Source organism: Mercenaria mercenaria, chromosome 2 (genome assembly GCF_021730395.1).
Source record: "Mercenaria mercenaria strain notata chromosome 2, MADL_Memer_1, whole genome shotgun sequence".
Classification (NCBI taxonomy): Eukaryota; Metazoa; Mollusca; class Bivalvia; order Venerida; family Veneridae; genus Mercenaria; species Mercenaria mercenaria.
This window is the reverse complement of record NC_069362.1, coordinates 91,723,729-91,740,363: the sequence shown is the minus strand read 5'-3', so window position 1 is coordinate 91,740,363 and position 16,635 is coordinate 91,723,729. Positions and strand designations below refer to the sequence as shown.

Below are 16,635 nucleotides of genomic sequence, written 5' to 3'. Positions count from 1 at the left end.
AATATAAGATGAGTAACTCACTTGGATTATGTCCTCAGAGGTACATGGAAAGTCAGATGAGCTAAAAAGTCATCTGGCCGGTTTCTCTCACCAAACTATTATGCGGCAATTTGCACTACATTAAAAATAAATCAAGTCCAGTGTAGTTTATCTGTTTTAATTTAATAAAGTTTCAATATTTTAACACAACAGAAATTTATCTGGTTCACCAGAAATGTGTTGGAACACCAAACACAAATTTAAACGCTTAAGTCCATGCAGAACACCACAAATAAAAATAGTGTAGTTAATCTTTATGAAGGAACACCTTCTACTTTGTCATCTAAGAGTAAAGTGCAAGAATATGCTATTTTAAATTAAGAAACATCATGTTAAAATATATGAAGGATTCTCATTGGTTATGTGAAGTGACATCTGACATATTTACACATATGGCTTGAGTAATTACTTAGTTATCATGTAACACAATATTTGGCAGGTACTTAATGATTAAACAGAAGAACAGGAAAAACAACACAAAGCATTTTTACAAGTTGACAGCTTGGCTTCCTGGCTTAACAATCTTTTTGAGACTTTGAGAGTCACCTTAACATAATCTGACACTTAACACACCCTATTACCTGATGTCCACCACGCCGAGGGATGCGGCTGCCACAGAGGTAGGAAATCAATAACGGTGAATAGTGGTGTTAGTTTTTTGAGCTGTATTTTTTCATTTCGACTTTCCATGAAGATATTCTGGTGCAGGCATATGTGTAAATGCCTAAACATATTATATGATTAATCCTGGTCGCCAACTTTGCGAAATAAAGAAGTATTCAGCTGTTTAAATTGGACGTTTATTAAAATTGATGCGAAAATCATATTCAACGGCCCAATTCGAAGTGTTTACAAAATAATTTGATCGGGTTTACCTCACACGTCAAACGATCAATCATCTGGGGATAATCCTGGCAAGTTTCAAGTCTGTCCGTACGTCTACACCGACGTTATGATCCTCCAAAGGAACCCGGGTACAGTCACGTATGATAAACTTTACCGCAGAGGGCATTTTTAAATGATGCCCATCCCACCGAGGAGTCAAAATATAGGATATCGTTTACGACAGAGGAAAATTTTGTGTAAAAATGTCTATTTTGGCTTTGTTTTGCTTTTGAGACCTGGGAGGTCATGGAATTATTTGCAGTATGCATTGTTTATACTTGTGTTTAATAATGGGCGATTTTCAATGGCGAACACCGCTGTAACACGGTGGTAATCAGCCTAGATTGAACTTCTATCTATCTCCGACGTTGTTTTGCTACTATAAGTCTTCGTTTTGTAAACTCAATTTTGTTTCAATTTCTTTTATCATGAAATATACAGAAATAATGATATCGTAAGTCCTGATGGTATCGGTACTTGCGTTCTTGCTGGATTCAGTGTTGAATTTATATACAATTATATTATATACAATCTAGACTGATTGCAAAACGATTTATCATTTAATATAAACCGTAAATCTGATACTGTACATGTTTGAGTTGTTTTGCCACTGAAAGTCGTCGTTTTGTAAAATCATTTTTGTTTCTTTTTTATCATAATATACAGACATTTGCTGCCAGCAATGAAATCCTAAGTCCTGGTACTTGCGTTCTTGCTGGACTCAGTGTTGAATATAGGTTAATATTAAATATCAAATTGTTTTGCATTATCAAGCTTTCATACTAAGAGGCTACTGATAGTAACATAGTTCTACATAAAAGATCCGTTAGGCTAGAAAATTTAAATATATTTGTTGTCAGTGGCACAAGTCAAGTGATTGGTTCTAAATAAAGCTGTTATTCATTAATCGTTTACAGAAATGTTCTAAACAATTTATTTTGTATTCAATTTCAGAACCAAAGATGAAGGCATACACGTGTTATTAATGTAACAATGATTTTGAAGTTAACACTGGAGTGATTGACCTTTTAGTTAACTGTCATGTCAAGAGAGATCTATCAAAATGCAATGGAAATAACTAAACCATCTGTTATTACTATCTGAAATGAAGATTTCATTCTGATCGATCTCTCTTGAAAACTTTAAAGATGTATTCAATTTTGATATTTTGCCCTGTAACTTCGATACATGCCCACACGCTGGTCACTAGAAATGAATATTTCACCTTCATTTGGAATCACGTCGGTATATGTTTTCTGTCCTATATCCAGCATTCCAAATGTTTTCATCTTATTCCAGTTCCATGTACTTAAATGGCCAATCACTCTAGCGTAAGCTGCAAATCAGTGTCTTAGCTTTTTTTTAAACAATTCTCATGCATTTCAAATATATATGCTTAAATATACTACTCGACAAACTGTGTTAAACTATATGATCTCATGTGTATTTAAATGAAAGCTGTATATAATAAATGCAAAACGATTTAATACCTAATATTAACCGTAACTTCAACACAGAATCCTGCAAGAATGCAAGTATCAGGACTTAAGATATCATTATTTCTGTATATTTCATCATAAAAGAAATTGAAACAAAAATGAATTTACAAAATAAACATTTACAGCAGCAGAACCAATCTATACATGTAGCAGATAGTATGCAATGCCGGAGATAGAAATACAATCTAGACTGACTAATACTGTTACAGCGGTGTTCGCCATTGAAAATCGTCCATTATTAAACATAAGTATATAAACAATGCATACTGCAAATGATTCCATGACCTCCCAAGACTTAAAAGCGAAACAAACAGCCAAAATAGACGTTTTTACACCAAATTCCCCTCTGCCGTAAACGGTATCCTATATTTTGACTCCTCGGTGGGATGGGCATCATTTAAAAATGCCCTCTGCGGTAAAGTTTATCATACGTGACTATACCCGGGTCCCTTTGGAGGGTCATAACGTCGGTGTAGACGTACGGACAGACTTGAAACTTGCCAGGATTATCCCCAGATGATTGATCGTTTGACTTGTGAGGTAAATTCGATCAAAATATTTTGTAAACACTTCGAATTGGGCCGTTGAAAATGATTTTCGCATCAATTTTAATAAACGTCCAATTTAAACAGCTGAATACTTCTTTATTTCGCAAAGTTGGCGACCAGGATTAATTATATAATATGTTAAGGCATTTACACGTATGCTTGCACCAGAATATTTTCATGGAAAGTCGAAATGAAAAAATACAGCTCAAAAGACTAACACCACTACTCATCGTTATTGATTTCTGACCTCTGTGGCAGCCGCATCCCTCGGCGTGATGGACATCAGGTAATAGGGTGTGCTTAAGTAATTTCCTATAGTAAAAGAAAATGAAAATTTCCAATGACTGAAATAAACATAAGAATTTACAAAACTAATTATTAAATCAACTCTAACTTTAAAAGACAAACAGTTTGATACTAAACATGTCAGTATTCTATAAATATAAATATTATTTTAAATTTTATAAAAAATGCATTGTATAAAAAAAATGACAAATATTTGCTTCATAATACATGCAACACAGATATTTAGGCCCTTTTTTATTTTCAAAGGCGGCAGATCTGAGCTTACAGTGTGAAATTCCAAACAAACCCAAAGTGCATGCTAAATAAGTTCCAGTGATAATATAATATTTTTTGATTACACATCACAGATTTAGATGGATAGTGAGACAGAGAGACAAGAGTAGGTCTTAAAGTCCCCTCCCAAATATTTGGGGGTGGAACAGTGAATATATAATAATCAGCACAATTGTGAAGTTTGGCTATTCCCAAAGGTTTATTACAGAGCCTTACCTCTGCTGTTAAGGACTGAAATAACAAAATTGTATTTCAAATCTAGCCACCAATAACAAAGACCAATTTCCATCTAAATTAAATGTCAAGTTTTAACTAGAGGAGTTGAGCACACAGGCTTCAGGTGTTGCTGTTATGAAGTCCAAACAAGTAAGATAACTCAAGAAATATTAGAGCTGTCCATAAAACAGCATACTGACTATTTGACATCTTCTGTGATGAACAAGGGCCATAACTTGACAAGACTTATGTAACCAACTCCTATTACAAATTGCAATAAATTAAAATTTCATGACTTCATAACTTTAATGCAAAACTTTAACCAAATTCAAAGTCAAAAACAAGTAGAAAAAGGGCCATAATTTGAATTTCAACCAAGAGTTATCTAACTTGGTCAAGTCAGTAGTTTCAAACCAATACTAGTAGTTGCTACTGAGATACAACTTGACAGCTGACCAAATTTTCTTAGTCAAAAAGGTCTATAATTTCAAGCAGTTTCAAAACTTGGTTACTTTCAGTAGGTTTGATGCCAAGGAAGCCTTGCAAAAGTTTCGATCGATACATGCAATGGTTAGCACCCAAAACTTTAACAAAGGTGTGACACCAATGCCCAACTCAAGTCAGGCTAAGAATTCTGATATGAAAGTCTCGACAACATGCACACAACCACTTTATATTGATGATGCAGTCCAGTTAATTGGAAGAAAACTGTCCGAAGAGTTGCATGCATGAGTACATAAGACTGACACTATATGCTTTATGTGTCTTTTACACTGTGTGCATAAAAGAAAATTAAGGTAGTTTTGCACGTTTGATAAACCGGAAGACATGACGTAACATCATTTATCCAGAAAACTTAGAATAATTCCTGGATTCGGCGTACAGAAACAGAAATCAGTTTATGAATAAATGGCAACCAGTGAGTAAATTTGTTAAAATGGTTCTGTTACTATCTTTCTAAAGTTTAAATATGATATTAAAACATCTGACACTTTAAATAATTCAAAATAATGCCTAACAAGAAACGCGGCAATGCCACAAAACCAGGTTTTCAACACTTTTCATAAGAATAAACAAGAGCGCCGCCAAGCGGGGCAATATACGCCCGAAGGCTTACATCATAGGATGGGAGCAAAATTTTAAGAACTTGACTGTTGAAGCCCCAAAGGACTGGAACAAAAAAGGAAAACTTCAAAAAACAAATCTAAGTCCACAAAAAAAAATTCAAAGTCTACAAAAAAATCCTTATCAGGTACAGGTATGTAAAAATACACCTTAAAATTGGAGGTACCATCCATGTTGTACCACAGAAGAGTGGTCTCAGTTTTTCCCTACGGCCAATAATAAAAAAGTTTCAAAATAAGCTATTTATAGTAACATAATTGGGAAGTAATTCAAAAAAAAATTATTGTAAGTACAAAAAAAAAAGATCTGTCAAATAAAAACAGAGCAGAGCAATATACACAAAGCAAAGTCATATATGACCTTTGACCCTTAAGTGTGACCTTGACCTTGAAGCGAGTCATCCGGAACATGCACTCTGCACATCGTTGCAATGTGGTGAACATTTCTGCCAAGTTTCTTTGAAATCCTTCCAGCAGTTCAAGAGTTACAGAGCGGACACGAAACAAACTGATATGACCATTGACTCCTAAGTGTGACCTTGACCTTGAAGCGAGACATCCGGAACATGCGCTCTGCATGTCGTCTGGGTGTGGTGAACATTTGTGTCAAGTTTCCTTGAAATCCTTCAAGGGGTTCAAGAGTTACAGAGCGGACACGAAATTGCTAACGGACAGACGGACAGACAGACAGACGGACACCAGCGTCATAACATAATACGTCCCTTCGGGCGTATAAAAAGTATACTGAATCACAGTGCACCACTTTAAAGCAAAACCCTAACCCTAACCCTAACCTAACCCTATTTTTAGTAACAATGACCTTGACCTTGATCCCAGAAACCCCAAAATCAATCCCAAGCTACAACTTTATATAAGTTTTCTATATACCAAGTTTCATCATGATAGCTCATTCCTAAGTTAAGTTATTGACCGGAAACCCTTTTTCTATTTTAAGTAACAGTGACCTTGACTTTGACCCCAGAAACCCCAAAATCAATCCCAGCCTTTGTCTTGATATAAGCTACATACATACCAAGTTTTATTCAAATATCTTTACCGAAACAAAAGTTATTGACCGACACACCAGTTTGACGCCGCCGCCGCCCGCCCGCCCGCCTTCCCGACCGACATCTACCCCAATCTAATAACTCAGGTTTTCGTTGAAAACCTGGTTAAAAATAGGGGGCGGAGCCAGATGAACAAGAGCTATCGGATGGCAGCGCGCTCGAATATTCGAAGAATTGATTGAAGAATGGGGTCAAAATATTTCCATAGATTTTCAGACAAAAGAAAAAATTGGTTAAACAACAAGAGCACCGCCTTGCGGATGCGGACGCTCATCTGATTTTTTTTTTTGTATTATAGAAATATTGTCTTACCCAGTCTAAAAAGGGCCATCATTCTTGCAAAAAGCAGGATAGAGTTATGTTTCTTGATGTACAGTGTCCACTTATGATGATGAAATACTGTTGAAGTTTTAAAGCAATAGCTTTGATAGTTTAAGAGAAAAAGTTGACAAACATAAAACTTAACCAAGAAATCTGATATTTTCTAAGTCCAAAAGGGGCCATGAATCTTGCAAAAAGCAGGATGGAGTTATGTTTCTTGCTGTACAGGGTCAGCATATGATGGTGAACAAGTGTTGCAAGTTTTAAAGCAATAGCTTTGATAGTTTAGGATAAAAGCTGACCTAAACATAAAACTTAACCAAGAAAACTGATTTTCTAAGTCCAAAAGGGGCAATAATTCTTGCAAAAAGCAAGATGGAGTTATGTTTCTTGATGTACAGGGTCTGCTTATGATGGTGAACAAGTATTCCAAGTTTCAAAGCAATAGCTTCGATAGTTTAGGAGAAAAGTTGACCTAAACATAAAACTTAACCAAGAAATCTGATATTTAAGGTTTCATGAATCTATATCAAATACTTTTTCAGCTAGGCGTGTCACAGGGTGAAAATGTGCATTTTTGACTATTTCAGGAGCCATAACTCTGAAAATAGGGGGTGGACCCAAATGAAAAATAGGAGGTGCGCAAGTTCATGTCATGATAAAGACTCATGCAAGGTTTCATCAAATTATATCAATACTTTTCGAGCTAGGCGCGTCACAAACTTCGGACGGATGGACAGACGCACGGATGCATGGACAAGACCAAATCTATATGCCCCCACCACTCATGGGTGGGGGGGGGGGGCACAATTAGCTTGAAATAGGCGGTTTACTTTAATCATAGCCAAACAGCTCAAAAATAAGCACAAGGACCTATACATTTTATTTCATCATATTATAGGCCATTATAATATTTATTTACGACTGTGGGAAGTTTCATTAAAATCTACATTGCAGAAGAATTTCTATTGGCGAAAATGTTATGAAAGTTGCGATTTTCCCATACACTCCCATTATGAAAACTTGCATGAGGTCGACATTTTTCCAATCTGTCTAGCAACAAATCAATCTGACTGAAGTACATCTCCTATTACGCTATGCATAGGATCTGAGAACAAGCTACCGATAGCCTCGTTCTGACGAACCTTTTGCTAGCCAATCAGAGCTTAACTTGCAACATTTTGCAAATCTCTATTTAGCCTTGATTTTTGATATTTACAATACTTATGTCATTATGTGTCAGATAGCCGGTTAGCTCAGTCGGTAGGCCACTTGCTCAGTAAGCGAGGGGTTACGGGTTTGAGCCCTGGAATGACTGCACTTTTTTCTTACTCTTTGATATTCGAACAAGTCGTCTGATTGGTTCAAATAAAAACAGATTTGCGAAAATAAAAATAGCAATACTGGAGATCCAAAATATACAGAAGACGTTTGTGAATCGGTCTTTCTCAGATTTGTTTAGAAGATCAAGTACTTAAGTCAGATTGGCAAAAAATCAAACACACGACCCTACCCTTTTCATGTTTTTTATTTGCTGAATTTTCTCAGTATATTCTGAAGTTTTGAAAAATAAAGAGTTTAATCTAGTTCTACATTGTAGAAAAAAATTCGATCCTAACCTTAATAGGAAAAATGCATTAATAAATCAAAACTCATTTCATTTTAAAGAATCACTTATTACTAAGTACACTATCGAAAACATGTCACCCATTACTGAATGAGAACTTTTAAAATATGTATGTTTTATTTCTTTTGTATTGTATTGCTGGATATTAATGCATTAATATGAGAATTACATAACCGGTTTGCAAACTATATACATGCAGAAACTACACCCCAGATTAGTCAAAATCTCTCATCCGCTAACTTGACTATATTGACAGTATAAATCCAGACTCTACCGACAGCCATCATAAATTTACACGCATCATTTACATCCAATAATGTCACACTGAGAATATTCCCATTTTTAGAATTTCAATAAAAGTGTTAAGTTTATAAGTCTTTGAAAATATAGTGACTTACTATATGATGTCCTCGTGTATACAACTGATTAAAAAAAGAAGTCATTATTTTACCTTCCAAAACAATTCTGAAAATTGATGTACATTTAAATGTATTAAAAACCTCAAAATCCTGCTGATTATTATTAACCTTTAGCCTGCTGGCAGCAAGTGATTCTGCCTTTGCGACCAGTGCAGACCAAGATAAGCCTGCACATCTGTGCAGTCTGATCATGGTCTGCACTGTTTGCTATTCAGTCTAAATTTTCACTTAACACCCCTTCAAATGATAAATGGTACTGCCCAAATTGATTGATGGACCAGTCCATTCTAGAAATTTAGCAGGCTAAGGGTTAATATTTAGCCTGTTGGCAGCAAGTGACTCTGCCTTTGCAACCAGCATAGACCAGGATCAGCCTATACAGCCTAATCATGGTCTGCACAGTTCGCTATTCAGTCAGTAAATTTTTAGTAAACACTCCTTCGAATATTAAATGGAATTGCTCAAATTAAATGATGGACTAGTCCGTTTTAGAAATTTAGCAGGCTAAAGGTTAATTATAAGCTTACTGTGGTCACTTATGTAACATGTCTGAGACTTACTTCTCTCTGCTCAGAGATTGTTCTCTCAAACTATTTTCTAGTAGCACTGCAAAGATAAATTAAGATGGTGTATGATAATTAAAGGTAGAGATGAAAATCAATGTAAGAGAAACACTTAATTTTTTGTAATTTCCAAGACGGAGAACTAACTTTCTGTTGTCAAGTTTTAAAAATGATCGATTACATCTGGGGAAGATTGTTTAGAAGGCATTTTACTTCTTTAACTTCTCTTGTTAACTTTATCTGATACAGTTAGTTGTTTATTAAACTGAAAAAAGGGACATCGGTGCAATAAGATCATTGCAGTTCTCAAGATCGTATGTATAGCTTTTCAATATTTAAGTGAATCTGAATCTTTCAATAGAAGAACAACAGTTACTGGTTTATACAATAAAACATAATAAGCTACATTTCGATAGAATAATTGCCACCTAGACAAAAAGGTCATTGTCAATTTTGTCCTTAAATTTGATCTGTTGATGTCAGTAGCAGTTAATTGTAATTGCGTCTTAACACTCTTTCATGCTAAAAGTTAGTGTTTTTAACCATCAAATGAATGTTCAATATCAGAAATTTGTATTGACAAAATGTGCCCCCACATTTAAACAAGACACATACACACCTACCAGCCTACAGCTACATGTGACAAATTTTTTATCAGATATATTGGAAACAATTGGCACTGAAATTATCTGCCTTAAACATCTGAAATTAGTCTTTCAAGGGGATCCACAACATATTTAAAATATTAAATGACATTATAAACGATAATGCACACATTTAGATACAACAGAACACTTTTAAAACATTCTTTTTTGTCAAAAATGTAGAAGCATTTTTTACTGATTTGTTTTTTACCATTTCAATCAACAAACTAATCTAATTGAAATATATGAACTGACAAAAATAAAAAACAATAATGATTTACCTTTAAAATGACAAATATATCAAATATATCGAAAAATCCAGCTTCCCAGAGCGATGCTTTGAAGATACTACACAAAACTGCAACCTGGTCACACCTGACACTTGTTTTGGGTATGAACACCACACCTTGTGTATTCAAGTGTGTAGTGTCTACCGGCGTTTTCATTGAAGAATTAGCTGTCTGACAAGCTATTTTTAGAACGTATAGTATAGAAAATGCACTCATGCGTTAACTGGTAAAACCGGTTTGACAGCTCAAGTTCAGATACTTGTATAATGCGGTTGAGGGCGTTGCACTAAAAATAGAGCCCAACCACTGGCCTACTTTTTGGCGCAGTTTTCAAAAAAGCAAGACAAAACAACTTATATAAGCAGAATAAGTTAAAATGGTTTAAAGACGTACTTAGATATTCTAACGGGAAAATTTAAAAGAAACAGTCAGCTTAATCTGAAATATGTGCCGCCGTAGGCGTTTGGCGCATTTGTTTGGTAAATAATGAGGCTATATATATAATATAGTATAAAAACATCAGTAGACAGTCCAAAACCCAAAAATAAGTCCAGCACCCATTTACTATATATAGGTTGATTCAGTCCTAGACTGTCTATTGATGTTTTTTTTATCCTAGTAGAATCTATATAGGGCCAGACAAATGCGCCGAACGCCTATGTGTGTGGCATCGAAGAAGTGTTTATAGCTCTTTGGTGGCATGCAGCAGATTTGGTTTTAGTCCGACTAATTTGTCGCAATCGTAGGAAGTAGAGTAAAGTTTCTGGGTGGTAGTCGACGAAAGTCCCCACCTGGAATGAATGGAACAACTTATTTCCAGCTGAACCCACAACAGGCATCAAATATACCTTCCCAGCCTCCAGTCTAGGCAACATTTCTAATTTACATTTAAGTAAATCACCCATTACTGAACAATAGTCGGGATATCAGCCGCGACCGGGCATTGAACCCGGACCGTTGGCGTGTCCAACCTGCTAACCACTTCGCCACTAACTCCCTTAGCTGGAAATACTGACTTATTTTCCTTATGGGCAATATATCCATTCGCGTCCGTTAGACTGCCCGTCACAAATAAACAATCTGACCGTCGAATTATTTTGACTAATTTGGTTTAAGACTCATCCAGTAGTGCCGCAAGCCAACCAAACTTGACTGAAAAAAGGATCGAGGCAGGACTTGTCTTACGGGAGCGGGCACAGGGCCTTACGTGAAAATATGTATAAAGTTACATCGGTTATATAATTACGACATCTACCAATTACGCTTCAGTAATCGTGTTATTCGCCTAGAAAAGTAGAAAAATCTATGAACTCACGGCTACTAAACGCTAGCGCCACCACCAAATTGTGGTGATAACGAAAAGAGCTATCGACATTTCCGTGGTGCAGCTATCGCCCGTTTCTACTTGTAAACAAGTGAGTAAAATTTATATTTTATCTTCTATTTTTATTGATAGAACTTTTTTCGAAAATCAGAGAATGTAGTTCCGTGTAACAACACTTTTACTACAGGTTGGCTGTGATTTCATTAAAATAATATGCAAATTGTGGTGTCAGGAGCTTTTCTCCCGAATCTGACAGTGGCACATTTTCATATCGGCCAGTATTCGAACACCATTCTGATGTATAGACACACTGTAAGAACATACCTGCGCATGCAAATGGTGTAGAAATGATAAATAACTATATAAGCACACACCATGAATAATAGAATCTCAGGTTAGAAGAAATATACCAGGATTTTTAAAAGTGGTGGCGCTATAACTCTAGTGATGGCGCTATACAGTAGTGGTGGCGCTGTTACGGCATACAATAATACGAACTGCTAACGCATCTGGAACAAAACAAACACCAACATTCTCTAACTGATAATTTTCCTGCAAGGAATTATGTTATTAAAGAAAGAAAAACACGATCATAGTTTATTTACCTTGATGAAACATTATCTAAGAAAAAAAAAGAACAAAATACTCACAGACCCTTGGGACTCTTGTAGTCAAAGTAAATATTTTCCATTGTTTAAAACGTTACTAAATGTAGAATTATTTCTAACCTTTAAATATTCTACTTAAATATAAACCTAAGTGTACTTTAAATTCAGGTCAAGAAAAATAGCAGCAATACTTTTATTTCAAACAAAGATTTGTGTCCAGGAAATAATCTGAAGATAGTGTAGAATTTATTTGTTATATTAAGATTCTGAATGTTACTTCCCTTTGTTTTTATACGTCGTTTGCATGTCATTGTAAACAAAAGACCTTACTGTCACAATTGTTTCTGAAAAGTGAGTACAGTGCATTTTCAGTTCCAGTCGATTGAATATGATTAATCAATAGAGCTTAGATGTACAATCTGTCAAATCCATATACATGTAGATTATTTTGCGATCATGTAGAGGTTACTACATGTATTTTGTTGAGTAACGTAATTTGGGTGTAGTGTGGGATAGGTTGATAACATCCATTATTGTAGAAATTTCCGTGGCTTGCAGACAGACATTTTCATGTATTAAAATTGAATATATCAGCCACTAATCATATATAACAGCGCCACCACTACTGTATAGCGCCACCACTTGAATGATAGCGCCACCACTTTCAAAAATAGTCGTGTTTTAATTTTTTACTGTATGTTTCGTAATTCTTTTGTGTATGGGAATAAGTGTAATTCATTTCTACACCATTTGCATGCGCAGGTATGTTCTTACAGTGTGTCTAATCATCGGAATGGTGTTCGAATACTGGCCGATATGAAAATATGCCACTGTCAAATTCGGGAGAAAAGCTCCTGGCACCACAATTTGCATAATATTTTAATGAAATTACAGCCAACCTGTAGTAAAAGTGTTGTTACACGGAACTACATTCTCTGATTTTCGAAAAAAAGTTCTATCAATAAAAATAGAAGATAAAATATAAATTTTACTCACTTGTTTACAAGTAGAAACGGGCGATAGCTGCACCACGGAAATGTCGATAGCTCTTTTCCTTATCACCAGAATTTGGTGGTGGCGCTAGCGTTTAGTAGCCGTGGAACTGTAAGACGTAGTTTGTGATGACAAATCAGACTTTTGAGGCCGACATTGACACCATCCGGTTTTTATGCAAACTAATATATAAACACTGAATTATAAAAAAAATACTTTGCATGTAAAATCGTCTCGCCTTTGAGCCAAGAGTTACAAAGTAACAGAGCGGATACAAAATTGATAACGGACGGACGGATGGACAGACGGACACCGGCGTCATAACATAATACGTCCCTTCGGAAGTATAAAAATGCGATGGTCCATAACGTAACTACGGTGTTCCGTTTGGACAATCGTGACTTTTTATTTAATACTAAACCGCGATGCACGATGGTACGATGACGAAAACGCGATGGCGCGATGGCACGATGATGAAACAACGATGGTACGATGGTGAAATCGCGATGGAGCGATGGTACGATGGTGAATTGTCGATGTAATATCGCGTTTTCATCATCGTACCATTACGTTTTCACCATCGCACCATCGTGCCATCGCGTTTTCATCATCGTACCATCGCGTTTTCATCATCGTACCACCGAGTTTTCACCATCGTACCATCGCGTTATCATCATCGTAACATCGCGTTTTCACCATCGTGCCATCGCGTTTTCACCATCGTACCATCGCGTTTTCACCATCGTACAATCGCGTTATCATCATCGTACCATCGCCTTCCGGTTAGAAATGCGTAGTTCTCTGCACTCGAATTTTTGTCAACAAGATAAATGAATCTCAATGTATTTTGTGAGAAGCAATTTACTATTTAGACTCTGCTGTTTTGCAAAATATTTTACAAAATGTTCAGTGCTCAACTCATTAAAACTGTGTAAAATCTTCAAGGCCACGTCCTTTGTATTTTATGTATGCATGAAATAAATAAAAAGCTGGGTGTAATAGTCACATGATATTATTCAAACTCAGCTTATTATTGTTAGGATGTAGATGGTACATAGTGCAATGTGAAAATGAGATTGTATCAAGCCTGTATTACTGACACATATACTGTACCACAGCGCATGACGACCGGAAGGCGATGGTACGATGGTGATAACGCGATGGTACGATGGTGAAAACGCGATGGTACGATGGTGATAACGCGATGGCACGATGGTGAAAACGCGATGGTACTATGGTGATAATGCGATGTTACGATGATGAAAACGAGATGGCACGATGGTGAAAACGCGATGGTACGATGGCGAAAACGCGACGGTACGATGATACGATAGTGAAAACGCGATGGTACGATGATGTAAACGCGATATTACATCGACATTTCACCATCGTACCATCGCATCATCGCGATTTCATCATCGTGCCATCGCGTTTTCACCATCGTACCATCGTTGTTTCACCATCGTGCCATCGCACCATCGCGTTTTCGTCATCGTACCATCGTACATCGCGGATTAGGATTCAATAAAAAGTCACGATTGTCCAAACGGAACACCGTACGTAACACTGTATATATTGCTTTAAGTTGTTTTTAATTAAAACATGTAAAAATACCAAAAATGTAGTATGTTTGTAATATGTATACGAAATTGTGATAATATTGAGAGTGGATTAAAATTTGTGTAGTATCAGTCACGGTAACAGATATTTCATTTATATTCCTCTGTTTTAATTTTACCGACGTTGAATCAAAGCTTTTAGTAACACGACATCGATAGGTGAATAGATAAGGCAATATTCAGCCTTATTACAAAGACATTAAATTAAACTGGAGATAAAAACTGTACGGAATTGTTTGCAACCATAACTTATCAAGAAAACTTAGGAGGTGTTTGTAAAACACATACGCTCGGCATGATGTTACCTCGCCGAATGTGTAAGTATCATGTCGATTTGACTTTGACCACTCATTTTTAGGTTTCCATCACATATACCCTGTATACCTGGGTTTGAATTTAATTTTGAAAAGAAGATGTTATGGGAATCGAAAATCAAGATGTTATGTTTTTGAGTCAGCGGTCAATTTTAAAATCAAAGCCTTTCTCCAATAATCAGTGCTTACACATAATGTAAAACTAGATGTACCTAAAAGAAATAGTAAAGAATTTATACTAAATTACTTATACAAAAACTGATATAAGAGTCCTTCTTTTCATAGAATTTCTAACAGATTTATTGCTTTCTCATTCTTATATTCATATTGATATTTTTTTCACTACTTAGGCCTACTTATCTAGATGTAGACAATAAATAGAAATTCTAATACTATGTAATTGAATTATCTCCCTATATAATGATACAATATAACTATATATCTATTATGATTATCAATGGGACAGCAAAATATTTGAATTGCATATTTGCAGTCTTTTGGCTTACAATAACATAGCATTTGAGCCGTGCCATGAGAAAACCAACACAGTGGGTTTGCGACCAGCATGGATCCAGACCAGCCTGCGCATCCGCGCAGTCTGGTCAGGATCCATGCTGTTCGCTGACAGTTTCTCCAATTCCAATGGATGCGCAGGCTGGTCTGGATCCATGCTGGTCGCAAACCCACTATGTTGGTTTCCTCATGGCGCGGCTCATTTATTGTTTGAAATGGAATCACAGAAGTGACATTAACGTAAACAATACAGCAACGTCCCACTAAAAAGGTTTTTTCAAATGGAACAAGTTTTCTTTAACCAAGACGACCATAGTGACCATAAGTCGCTCACGTGGCCTTAACTATGAATCATGAAGACTAACATTTTTATTTAGTATAAAAACATAAAACATGTCATGATATACTTTTGTTCACTAAGACCTGGAATTCCGACAGATGCAATATACGTATAAATGGATCTGATTGTTTTGAATGTCCTAGATCAAAAATTAGAAAGAGAGCGAAACGGGATAGCGGTGGGGTTTTAGTTTATTACAAAGATATTTACCGCAAAGTTCTTGAGTTGATTAGTATTAATCCGATTGGGGTTATATGCTTTAAACTGAAAAAAGAGTTTGTTAATTCTGACCATGACATGTATTTCTGTACCTGCTACATTTCAGCCGAGGACTCAGCTGTAATTAGAAATGTTAATTCCAGTATGTTTAATCGTGATTTTTTGGATGCTTGAACACGGATATTCGAAGATACAGTTAGACTGGCATCAGTCGTTGGAGTCATTGAATGTAAAGCACCTGGCCATAAAATAAATCCTCTCTGATACCACTTTCTAAAAAAAATTACAATATCTCTTGCCTCTGTCTCTTGTGCCAGTGTGAAGAAATTAATATTATTACAGATTATTTGATCTCAACAGACTTTGTAAGTCTAAGATACAGTGAGCACGGTGACATATATTTTTTTTCTATAATTTATTTCCATTTTTTACATCAAAAGCATCATAAATTCACAACAAAATTGATTTTATGTGCCAGAAAAAAACGTTTATATATAATATTAAGCGTAGTTGGAACAGTAGCTCTACATAAACGAGAATTATCTGAAAATACATACATATACATGTCTATAAAATTAGTGACACATGTTGTTCAGCATTAGGTGATACATATTATGCTCCAGTTGGAGACTATTCTAAACAGAATGAGTAATAATATATAATCAGTGTAAAGACTATGCACATGATTAGATAGTTTTTCAAACATTATTTGAGCAACTAATCAGCAAATAAAGTTGACTTGCAATGTTTAGATCTTACAGTTAACATTGTTACAAGTTGTATTATAATTTGGTATCCTTGCCCAAAAGAACAAGGCAGTCTGAAAGACAGCTAAATCCCCCGCCACTGCTATGGATAGTGAAAGGGTAAACCTTTGATTTTAG

The 16,635-nt window shown here is 35.7% G+C and overlaps 1 protein-coding gene across 1 annotated transcript in view; it reads right to left on the bottom strand.

The window, feature by feature from the left end:
• LOC123562369 (uncharacterized) overlaps positions 1-9,964 on the bottom strand; it is a 221,535-nt gene extending 211,571 nt beyond the window's left edge. The window contains exon 1 of the mRNA XM_053537208.1: positions 9,813-9,964. The gene's annotated coding sequence lies outside the window, so the exon portion shown is untranslated. The remainder of the gene's footprint in view (positions 1-9,812) is intronic.
• Between the last annotated feature and the right edge of the window lie 6,671 nt (positions 9,965-16,635).